At 43.7% G+C, this 13,093-nt stretch overlaps 1 protein-coding gene across 2 annotated transcripts in view; it reads left to right on the forward strand.

The window, feature by feature from the left end:
- The window catches only part of OTUD7A (OTU deubiquitinase 7A), a 293,318-nt gene that overhangs the window by 89,889 nt on the left and 190,336 nt on the right, over positions 1-13,093 (forward strand). The window lies entirely within an intron of this gene.

Consider the following 13,093-nt stretch of genomic DNA (forward strand, 5'->3'; position numbering starts at 1 on the left):
ATCCCCCCCCCCCCCCCCCACCTCCTACATTTCTCAAAGGGGCCTGGTTGCTCAGGAAATATTTAGCGATATTAAGCCTGCGCACAAATTTATAAACATCAAGAAAAGCCTCAAACTTGTTGATACCATGGATAGGAGCAAATTTCAGGCCCTTTCCCAGAACCTTTCTCAGGCTCAGTGAGGACATAAGAACTCAAATTAAATATCCCCATCAAGTTCCCCTGCTTTTTTGGGGGTTTAGGCTGATGTTTTCTCCCCTCTCGTTTTCCTCTACATGACTTATTTTCCTTGGGGTTCCCTGTTTTTCTGTCTCGTTCCTTTGTACCCCTTTCATTCCCTGATTGGGGAAAATTTAGCTTGTTGGTATTAACGCTTTCTTGTCCCCTAAACAACTCCCCTGCTTTGGCCCCATTATTTTCACAGTACGGCTGCTGAGGTTTGTGGGGACTCCCTTAATCCTAAAATAAGGCCTGTAGGGATAATTCCTCTCCCCATAAAATTGATTATGTCTCGGAGGACAATAACCTTGTCCTGAAGGATAAAAATTCCTATTCTGAAAATTGGTCCTGTAGTTATACGGTCAACATTGCCCATTATATTCCTGATTCTGATAGGTTCTGAACCAAGGTTTAGGTCTATATGGTCCCTGATCTCTCCTCTGGTCACTATTAAAACCTCCCATTCTACCTTTTATGGCTGCTAGAATAATGTGTATTATTCTCCGTCACACTCATCTGTGTCATCCTTTGGTTGCCTGTGCTACATCCCTGAATCTGTAAACCCATATCCTTATTCTCAGAATTTATTTGTGTGGTTCTTTGCTCTTCCTTCTTAATTTTCCACTTATACACTCTATTATTCTTATAGTCATTACACGTTTTAAAGAACTTTTTCTGTTTCTTGCTAATAACCTTTTTTTCAACCTTTAAATTATTTTGACATTTTTCACATAAACTCAAATACTCTTTCTGATTCTTATATGGTTTCAAATCATGTTGGAGGGAATCAATATTCACTTTTAACATCTGCAACTTATTTTTACGTTTGCTAATAATAAACCTCATGGCTCTAATACCGCATTCATTCATCAATTTTTCCCATTCCCCCTTGGATTAGAAATATACCGAAGGCACAAATAAAAAGGATTTTTCGGAATTGTTCAAAAATGTAAGATTTTAGAACACAGAGTGAAGTCATCAAGGGAAGTTTTTTGGAGAAAGGCTATAGTAAGGAGATAGGTGTGAGAAAGAAATAGAGGAACAGGGGAGTCGAGCAGTAGATCTTAAAAAGCCCCAGACACAGAATAGAGACCCTCGGTTCTCTTTTATCACCCAATTTAATGTACATGCCGGCATGATTAAGAATGCGATCAAGAAAAATTGGGCTGTCCTGAAGAACGATCCTGCGCTTGAACTGGAAATTCCGGAACAGCCACAGATGATTTTCAGGAAATCCCCTAATTTACGTACCAGTTTAGTCCACAGTTTTGTCCACCAAGAACCTCAGAAAGCTGGAAACAAGTTTACCTGGTGTGGTTTTTGTTTATTTGCCCTTGTGGCCTCCAATATTTGGGCCGAACTCTGAGGAAACTTAAGGTGAGTATCCAAGAACACGTGAGGAATATTAAAATGGGGCTGGAAACTCATAGTGTTTCTATGCACTTTAAGATAGCGCACAATAAGGATCCCAGGGGTTTGCAATTTGTAGGTGTCGAACTTGTCAAGCCACATTGGCGAGGAGGAAATAATATCAAACAAATCAACCAAAAAGAGTTTGAGTGGATTTACAGGTTGGGATACACTACAACAGAGAGGTATGAATGTTGATTTTGACCTTAAACCTTGCCTCGTATGAATTCAGGAGTTTGCTCTAGGACCTTCGAGAGTAGGATGAAAAGGGGGGTTGATTGGCTGGAAGGGGTCATGTGGTCTGTGATGTAATCGTATGTTCTGAATGAAAGGGGGGGGGGCCTGTGGGTTAGCGGTCTATGATTGGTTGTGGCGTTTTATGGGAGTGAATTTATATATGAATGAAAAATCACTACAGAGTTTTTAGTACAACATTATGATCTTTTATTATTGTCATGGCTTATAATGTAATGTGGAATAACTTGTGTTATGTATTATTGCATTTATTTGTATTTTTAATATATTTATTGTGGATTTGAGAGGTGGAGTATACACCCTCCTGTGAGTTAAATGGACCGCCCCTGACGAAGCTTTTCGGAGCGAAACCCGGGTCGGGTGTATGCAATTGGAAATTATATACCACTTGTATTCTATTCACCTTTGTGAGTATAATAACATCCTTTTATTCCGTTTATGTGGTGGTGCTTCACTATTGTGGCTATCCTTTGGTCTCTGACAGAGGCGAATGAGTGAAGGCTCTGCTGCTTTCTGTGGCCTTATTGCTTCTCTATATCCACGGATTATTGGAAGGAGTCTATAATGGTGATATTCCTGCCTTCTGGAGCAGCGCGGTCTAACTGGCAAAGTATTGAGATTTATGTGAATTGTACCCACTTCATGATTTGGGACCTGTGACGCGGAAAAAGGCAACGTACTAGAGATTTTTTTTATTTTTTTTATTTTTTTTATTTTATCAATCCTTTTCTACAGTACTACAAACGTTTGGTTGAGGACCCACCGGATTTAGTTACTACCCTGTTGGTGAATACTTTACAGACATAGACCCACAACAGTTGCATGAGACCACTTTAGTAGTCCTATGCAAAAAAAAATTCCCTAGAAGTTATAAACATTACACTACACCACCACTTACTTTGGCTATCACACCCTCCTCTGGCAGAGAGTTCCACAGTCTCACTGCTCTTACAGTAAAAAATCCTTGTCAATCTTCGTGATGTAACATTTTTTTTTTTTACTAGATTTAGAATACGGCCTTTTGTTATCATTCGAGGCCTAGGTATAAAAAGATAATCGGCAAGATCTTTTTACTGTCCATTCATATGTTTGTACATTATAATTAAGCTGCCCCTAAAGGGTGTATTAGACTGGCAGATAGTCTGTCAGATCATGATCTGACAGTGTAAGGCTACTTTCACACTAGCGTTCGATCGGATCCGTTCTGAACGGATCCGATCATAATAATGCAGACGGAGGCTCCGTTCAGAACGGATCCGTCTGCATTATATTGGCATATAAAAGCTAAGTGTGAAAATAGCCTCGGACGGATCCGTCCAGACTTTCAATGTAAAGTCAATGGGGGACGGATCCGCTTGAAGATTGAGCCATATTGTGGCATCTTCAAACGGATCCGTCCCCATTGACTTACATTGTAAGTCTGGACGGATCCGCACGCCTCCGCACGGCCAGGCGGACACCCGAACGCTGCAAGCAGCGTTCAGCTGTCCGCCTGTCTGTGCGGAGGCGAGCGGAACGGAGGCTGAACGCCGCCAGACTGATGCAGTCTGAGCGGATCCGTATCCATTCAGACTGCATCAGGGCTGGACGGAAGCGTTCGGGTCCGCTCGTGAGCCCCTTCAAACGGAGCTCACGAGCGGACAGCCGAACGCTAGTGTGAAAGTAGCCTAATACGGCTGCCGGTTTGTGATCGTCCAAATATTTCAACAGGATTACAAATCATTTTTTGCCGATGAAACCACTAGTCAGTATGGAGACAAGCAGTGACATTAGTGATTGTCGCTCCTCATACTCTGGATGAGATTGCTTCATGTAATATCGGCAGTCTCCTCCACTAGTGAGCAGGCGATTGCCGGGCAGGAACGCTTTCCACTTTACAATCGCCTGCTTAATCTGCAGGTCTAAGGCTACTTTCACACTAGCGTTCGGGGCTCCGCTTGTGAGTTCCGTTTGAAGGCTCTCACAAGTGGCCCTAATGCATTCTGAGTGGATGCGGATCCGCTCAGAATGCATCAGTCTGGCACCGTCTGTCCTCCGCTCCGCTCAGCAGGCGGACACCTGAACGCTGCTTGCAGCGTTCGGGTGTCCGCCTGGCCGTGCGGAGGCAAACGGATCCGTCCAGACTTACAATGTAAGTCAATGGGGACGGATCCGTTTGAAGTTGACACAGTATGGCTCAATTTTCAAACGGATCCGCCCCCCATTGACTTTCAATGTAAAGTCAAAACGGATCCGTTTGCACGATCATGAACAATTTTTTTTTGTTCATGGTAATGCAAACGGATCCGTTCTGAACGGATTTAAGCGTTTGCATTATAGGTGCGGATCCGTCTGTGCAGATACCAGACGGATCCGCACCTAAACGCAGGTGTGAAAGTATCCTAAGGCCCCATGCACACGGCCGTGTTTCACAGCCGTGTGCGGGCCGTGGAACCGCGGCCTGGATCCCTCCTGAGAGCAGGAGCGCACGGCGTCACTGGTTGCTATGACGCCGTGCGCTCCCTGCTGCCGCCGCAATACAGTAATACACTGGTATGATCTATACCAGTGTATTACTGTACTGTGCCGGCAGCAGGGAGCGCACGGCATCATAGCAACCAGTGACACCGTGCGCTCCTGCTCTTAGGAGGGATCCAGGCCGCGGTTCCACGGCCCGCACACGGCTGTGAAACACGGCCGTGTGCATGGGGCCTAACACAGCATTAAACCATCTTATTTCCAGACTAAACAAACTGAAGTCTTGGTATAGCAATTTACCAATTCCCTTAATTACCTTGGTTGCCCTCCACTGCATCTGCTCTAGCTCTGTATCCTTTTTATACACAAGTGCCCACAATTGTGTACAACATTTTATGTATCTATGCCTCTTTTTCATTATTTCATTTGCCTTGCTAGCGGCAGTTTGTCTTTTTTTCAGTGGCCGTTTTTCTGTGTACATCAGGATTACATATACAGGTTAAAAGGAGCATTTTTATAGGGAATTCTGAAATGCTTTCCTAAGAACCATAAAAGTAGAGCAGCTTTCTTTGTTTGCTACAAAATTGCATCAGGTAAAAGATAAATTGTATCTATCTGTGTGTAATGCGCTGTATATTCCTTCTGCGGTCACAGATTTTCAGTGGTGTAATCCTGCAATATCTAGGTCTTTAGCCTTACAAACAGAGCTGTTATCCTATCAATGTAATCCCCACTCCTCAGTGATAATGAGATGAGTTTGTTGACCCTGGCCCAGTTTGCATAGCAGTTGTATTACACATTTTAGTACACACATGTGCACTTCTTAACCAGTTATGTAAACCTTAGTACAAGGCCAAATGATGTTTGCATATGGTGGGGCGTTCACTCCCAAATAATGCCACCATAAAATTCCTGAACTCTAATCCTTTGGTGATCTTGCACCTCTGGTATCCAGGACAATTTTCATGGTTTTAACATGTAAAAATAAAGAAAATTACTAAGGCTGAGTTCACATTACCGTTTAACTTTCTGTTCTTCTGATCTGACAGAATAAGAGAAGAAAAAAACAAGAAAAAAATATCAGTTTGCATCCATTTGTGCAATTTACATCTGAGATCTGTTTTATTTTTTATTTTATTTTTAGACAGTACTTTTTTTCCCCCCCATCAAAAAAAAATAAATACTCAGATATAAGCTAAACAGTGATGTGTACACTGTATTAATGGTGTGGCCATGCACGTGCCTGACCAGCCTCTCTACGTTCATTTCAGGGGGGTACGGGGCCCCTGTTCTTGTGATCATTGGGTGTTCCCGCGGTCGTATCCCCACGAATCTAATAGTTATCTTCTATCCTGTGGATAGGGGATAACCTAATGTAACTGGAGTACCACTGCTTCAATGGCAAGGATTGGAAATTGCAGAACATACTGCAGATTTTCAAATCGCCTGCCAATTGCTGATCAGTGGGTTGCCGGTTCAGCCTGTGCTGTTATTCAAGGGAATGGGAGCTGATCACAACTGCGATCCTTCATCCCCTGCAGATTCATTGTTACTGCAGAGCACATCCATGTTTATCCAGGGTGAGGTACTACCCACAAGTGATTATAAAGTGCTGTTTGATAGTTAGGCTGGGTTCACACCTGAGCGTTTTACAGCGCGTACAATTGCGCTGTAAAACGCACGACGCCCCAAGAAGTACAGGAGCTTCTTTGGGGCGAACATAGACCTAGCGGGAACGCGCGACAATGGGCGTTTGCTTGTTTCCTCGGCATGTATGTAAACGCCCGATAAGCACGCTTGTAAACAGCGCTTATCGGGTACGCTTATGTGTGAACCTGGCTTTATGATTGACCAATGAACAGACAAATTTTCACGTTCATTGGGTAATCTGCAATACCTAAAGTTATCGTGAACAAGTGTTTATATAAACGTCCATCCCCAGTAATTGTCCTAATTATCCGCCCATGTACAAGGACCCTAACAGACTAAAAACTTGTCTTCTGAGGTTAATTTTGGACACTTGATATTCTAGACCTTGTATTGGCAGTATTTCCACGTTGGGATCTCTCTATCCTGAATCTCCAGTTCCTCATTAGTGGCAGCTTCACCTTCTGTGATGTCATCGCCTCTGACAAGGTCACTTTTCCTCTCGCATCACAGACTCTCTGTCCCTGCCTCTTTCACGCTCTCCTCTTCTTCCTTTGGGAAACCTCTACCAGTCTCTTAATTCCACTTACAGTATTTCAGTGGGGGAGTGCGCTGTGCCATCTATCCTCTGTCATTATGAAAGATCCCTGAAAATATGTGCCTTATCTGAATGTCGGCAGATGGCAGTTCAGACGCTCATTGACAAATCAGCTGTGTATCCTCAGTGCTGTTGTGGCTCTGGCAAATACTGGGCTTACATCTGTGTCATAGAGGCCAATGCCAGAGAGAAGCCTTAACCCAAGACTGCCATCTTCCATATCTGCTTTATGGAGGAAGCCTTCCTGCCCTGTCCTCTACTAGGCCCCTGTTTTGAGTTCTCCTTTTTTTATGTACTTCTTTTAAAATAATAAAATATGTTCTAATAATGCAAAACTAACTATATAAATATAAAAAAATAGGTATATACAGGTCATAGTAATCATGACTGACGCCTCAAAACAAAATGTCACGGCCATGGTCATGGTCGTGACTCCTGAACCGCATGCGGTTGTCAGCGGTTTGGTCTGGTTGTCAATCATAGGTGAGGGCTGTGGTATTTGCCTCACCTGTGGTTGCCGCTGGCAACAGTATTTATGTGGCAGCATAGCAGCCTGAGCTGTATCGTGGCAGCTGGCTATGTTGTGCATGCGGTTGCTCTTGGTGTGTGTGTATGTATACACTTTTGTATGTCTGGTGTGCACTTGGTTTTATGTTTGGTGTGCACTTTGACATTTTCCCTTCACTGTAGCTGCCCGTGGCAACGTTTGGTTTGAAGTACATGTGGTGGCAGTGTCTCGGCCTTCTGGCCGGCTCCCAGGACACGTTTGCCACACATGTCGTTGTCAACGGTAACAGCTGCAGTGAGTATTTGTGTGTATTTCCCTTTATGTGGTCTCACTACACTTCCTGGTGTTGGAAGGGTTAATTCCCTTCTGTGTGTGTGAACACTGGGTGTGTCTGTGTGGTGGTGTGACTACTTGGGCCTTTAAAGCCTCAGTGTTAATCTCCAGTCTGAGGGGTACTTCAGCCATGGCTAGCTGGAGTAGCCTCCTGTCTTATATTACCTGCCAGTGGGGGCCACCCTTGTGGTCATAAGTTTAAGTTTGTGTGATGTTCAGTTTATGTTTTCCTTTCTTATTCTGTGCAGCTATGGATCTGGGTTCCAGTGTGTGGATGTGTGTGTGCTGAGTTCTATTTGTATCGTTTGTGGACTTCAGCTTGCCTGCACACAGATCCAGTCAGCAAGGCTGTGGCAGGTGGCTGGAACTAGTGCAGCACCTGCCATATCCATAGGCCTGTATTTGTTCCCCATTCCTTGCAGCTTGGCCAGTGAGACTCCTGTTCCTCAGCGTCCAGAAGGAAAAGGTCGTTTTACCCTACTCCAGGGACCGGTCGGAGGGTGAGTAGGGATCCGAGGTTCCTGAGCATGGGCCCTCCTACCTTCAAGGTCGGCCCATGCAGCTAGGAGTTAGGGATGGATTAGGGATGTATTAGGGGGTGACCTGCTCCCTAATTCTTTCTATCCTGGCCGAGCAGCAGTTAACATCTTCTGGCATCGCACGGCTGAGGATTTTCCCCATCCTCAGCCGTGACACAAAATCCATATTTCCAGTAAGTGCCTATTCAAACTATTTTCTGTGACCACAACAGTTCTGTAAGGAGATGGGAATACGTGGTCACTGAGACAGGAAGTGATGTAATTTGATTGACAGGGTATGCAGAAAAATTTGGGACAAAAGCAGAGTGCCAATATTTACACGGCATACTCTAGCACATCTTGCTGTATTTTTCGTACCAGGGGGAGTATAAAGGAAATATTTTGCACCTCATTGTTATGCTGTTCTTGCTATTTAATTGTTTCTTACTGGAATTGGCCCGGAGAGCCAACAGACGGCTGTGAAAATTACATACTAATGACAAATATTATTCAGCATACGTATTCTGTACATCTACGGTGTCAGCTATTTCATATTTTCTCTGATTCTTTATAAAAGCAAATGTCTTTCTCTATACTGTAAGGGCTCATGTGCCGATCGAGCCCGTATTGCGTCCCACAATCTGGAAGTTCTGGTGCGGAATTTAGGTATACAATAATCTCAGTTATGACAAATGTACAAGTACACATCAAGTACAGAATAAAGATGACATTTATCACAATTGTACACTGTCATACATTGATCAGTATAAAATCCCAATACCCCTCCCTCCAACTCTCCCTTGCCCACCCTCCCTCCCCCTCTCCGTGTAGCCACATATCCTAAAAAGGAAATTATCACTCCAATATATCAGTCGCCTGATATCCCATTTAAATATTACATCAATCTTTTACACTAATAGCTTCTTATAGCAGCCGTACCTCAGTGTTCCTTTACCTCAGCCCTCCAAATCCCCTAAGAACTGTACCATTCCAGACCAGGGCCAGCCAGCCATGACTTCCACTGCTACTCAAATTTCTTTCCAGTGCCTCTTTTAATATGAATGCCACTTTCCATAGAAATCATGTGATTAACCATGTTAACCCATCCCGACTCAGTCGGAGGAGTTGGCTGTATCCAGTGCTTAGTTATGGATTTACGTGCAACATGTAATAATTTAGCAATGGCTAACTTGTGATCTGTAGAGACTGAAAGATCTTCTACACACCCAAGATACCCTGCCAGTGGAACCTGTGGTAATTTAACTTCATATCTTTCTTCTATTTGCTTATACACTGCAGTCCAGAAATGCTCCAGTTACGTACAGGTCTATAACATATGAATCAAGTCTGCCTCAAGGGCAGTACGCCACGGACATTTAGAGTCCGCCCGCAGGCCCATCTTAAACATGAGCCATAGCGTCTTATATACACGGTGTAATGAAAACATTTGTGAAGGTCGATGTGCCACACTCAAAGATATTGTGGGTACTGCCCCCAAACATCATTCCATTGCTCATCTGTTAACACTCCCACATCTCTCCCATTTACCCTTAAGACCCGGAAGCGGATTACGCAGTTCTTTAGCCAATAAAATGGCATATGCCATAGAAATGATTGTGTGGGAAAACCTGGCTGGTACCACTAAATCCATCACTGGCATTGAAGTCACTGTCAACGGACTTCCTCGTCCTGACTCTGTAGGGCATGCCGTAGCTGTAAGTACTGGTAGAACAACCTGCTCAGCAATTGAATCTCTGTCTGCATTTGTTGAAAAGACTCGAGTCCATTCTGAATTAAGTTGAGATATCCTAGTAACCCCAGCTCGTTCCCAATTATCAAATCCTTCCAGCTTAAAAATCTCCCATAATCGAGAATTCCTCCGAATAGGGGTATATACCATGTTTTGTGTGAAAGAAGTAAGGTAGGTAATCCAGGAGGGCGCAGGCAAAGTTTATGCAATTCCAAAGCCTCTACAAGGGATTTCTCTGATACCAATGACTGCACAACCAATCACTACTCCCATCCTCTATCTCCCATCCCTGCATATGCTGTAGTTGTGCCGATATGTAATATACCCATGGATTAGGAAAGGCGATTCCTCCTTCTGTTTTAGACAGCTGTAACTTTGATAGTGCTATTCTGGGAGTCTTACCCCCCCCCCTACCCCCCTCCCATCCCCATATTAAATCTATAAATATACTTTTCATTCTGTGAAACAGATATTTAGTGAGCCACCGGTGCATTACGCAAAACATATAATAATTGTGGCATTAAGATCATTTTGGCTAAGTTGGCACTCCCCATAACTGAAAGGGGTAATTTAATCTATGTGTCTACCTTCTGCTTCATTAACAATGGGAGAATATTAGAGGTGCTATTATCATTTATACTGTGAGTAATACATATACCCAGATATTTAAACATGTCTACACACGAGATCAGAACATTTGCCGATTTTAAAACGTGGAGAGTAGAGAAAGGGCGGCACTCGCCAATGCTGGTATAAAAAAAATCCTTTATTCGTCCAATTAAAACATCAGAGCAGGAGCATATAATTGCAGTTTTCACAGCAAGGATAAGCGGCGACGGACGTTTCGCGCTAAATTGCGCTTCATTTGGCCACTGATCCGATTAATGCCGATTTAGTCCACTTAATGCTTAGTCCCAAGTATTTCCCAAACTAGTCTATGATCTCCATTACCTTGACTACTGAGGTGCCCACATCATCCAGGAGTAAGAGCAGATCATCTGCATATAGTGCTACTTTTTCCTCCACCACTGCAAAAAACTCTTCTGTTACAATAATACAACCACATGTATCCGTAATGAACAGATCCGGTTGTATTATGTCTTCTATAGCAATTACGGATCCGTCATGAACACAATTGAAAGTCAATGGGGGACGGATCCGTTTTCTATTGTGTCAGAGAAAACTGATCCGTCCCCATTGAGTTACATTGTGTGTCAGGACGGATCCGTCTTATCCGCAGCATATCGCAGACAGAACAACGCTGCTTGCATTTTGCTGCATTCCGTTTTGTTTTGTTCCCATTGACTATGAATGGGGACAAATCTGAAGCGTTTTCTTCCGCTATTGAGATCCTATGACGGATCTCTATAGCGGAATTGAAAACGCAGATGTGAAAGTAGCCTAAGCTCTTTCTCCAAAGCTCTAGTTCTTGTTTTAACTTTTTATATATCTGTGCAATAAAAATACCTCTCACTCCCACTAAAGCGGACCCTTCATTGGTCTTCAGAAACTTGTTCTCTAATCTCCACCATATTTACCAGATTAATCCAGAATGTATTCAATTTCCATCTTTTATGTCTCCTTCCTCGCGCCTCCCCCACACATAGACTGATAGATAATAAAGAATGGTCTGATAGCACTGTAGGAGCATAAGATGCCTAGGATACCCATGGGTATACTGCATAATTTCCTAAGGCCGAATCAATGCGCGAGAGAGAGGCATATGTCCCAGAAGCACAGGAATAACATCTTTCAATGAGATTCCTGACTCTCTAGACATCCACCAACCCCAACTCTTCCAATAGCCTACCAAAAGGGGTTCTAGAGTCCGCCTAGATCAGCTGCCGTACAGGGAACTTATCTAAAGCATTGTTCACAAAATTGTTAAAGTCTACAAGTAACAACATAGGCAGGTGTGACAGAGAAATTGTAAATGCCAACGCTTGGATTACAACTGCATTGGAAAACGGTGGAGGAATATACCGTATAAGAACATAGGAATGCATTCTATGTTAAAGAGAGTACAATGTAACCCTATATACCGCCCTTCTTGGTCAATCTGAGACTTACACAGCTGAAGGGGTATATTGTGGTGAATTAAAACACTTATCCCCCTAGAATACGAAGAATAGACTGAATGGTATGCCTATCCTACCCACCCCCTACTCAACCAGTAGGACACATCTCCACACCTTTCCCGATATTTTGACAACTATAAAATCTATATGTAGCCATATGGAGAGTCCCCCCCCCCCCCCCCCCCTTCATACATTATCCCAAAAAACAAAATAAAATTATAATAAACATTGATATCCAACTCTTACATGAGAGGTGGGGCAGTTATACAGCACCCAACAGACATGAGAACATGAAAAAGCATTACACCAAAGTAATACAGTGAAACATGCATCTGTATAGTATTTCTCTTACAATTGTTGAAGAGCGGGTCCTGGTCACTAATACACGTAACCCGGCCCGCCGCTTACAGGATACTACCTACCAATCGCCCAATTGTTGAAGAGAGGGTCCTGGTCACTAATACACGTAACCCGGCCCGCCGCTTACAGTATACTACCTACCAATCACCTATTGGTGAACAGAATGTAAATCGGCCCAATAACTAACGTGTATTTTCAACCATAGTGCAACTACGATAACTCTAGAAAACCTGAGCTAACAAGAGAATTTTGCCCCAGTATTAACATAGAATAGACATCGTAATATCAAGCTCTGCATCCCTTCCACTCCACCACCCGATGCCATAAAATAAACCAGGCACTTATAGCATTCATAGTCACCACTCCTTTCCAGATCAGTCTGGAACCACTTGACGTATCTGTTTTTAGTGAAAGTCCAGCCACCGCAGAGCATCCTTCGGTGATTCCAGAAAAGTAGTAGTGCCAAGCGCTATGACCTGGAGTTTGGCTGGATAAACCATGGAAAGGGAACTTGCAGCTGACGCAATCTTCTTTTAACGTCTATAAAAGATGCCCTTTTTTTCTGGACCTACACAGAGTAATCCGGAAACTGCAACACCTTGCCACCGTTCATCTCCAGATCAGGTTTGTCTCTAATACCAATACTGGTCTAGGCGGTCGGCCTGGTGGGCCCGGTCTGGTAGAGACTCTGTGTGCCCTCTCTACCGCAAACAGCTTGGTTAGTATTCCCGTCCCAAATGTTTGACTTAGCATGTCTCGAAATATATATATCTGGATTGTTGCCCTCTGCCTTTTCAGCCACGCCAACTAGACCTATATTGCATCTGTCTATTTTCTAGATCAGGCATTCTCAACCTGCGGCCCTCCGGCTGTTGCAAAACTGCAACTCCCAGCATGCCCGAACAGCTTACAGCTATCAGCCTACAGCAGGGCATGGTGGAAGTTGTAGTTTTACAACAGC

The sequence above is a fragment of the Bufo gargarizans genome, chromosome 2, assembly GCF_014858855.1.
Source record: "Bufo gargarizans isolate SCDJY-AF-19 chromosome 2, ASM1485885v1, whole genome shotgun sequence".
NCBI lineage: Eukaryota > Metazoa > Chordata > Amphibia > Anura > Bufonidae > Bufo > Bufo gargarizans.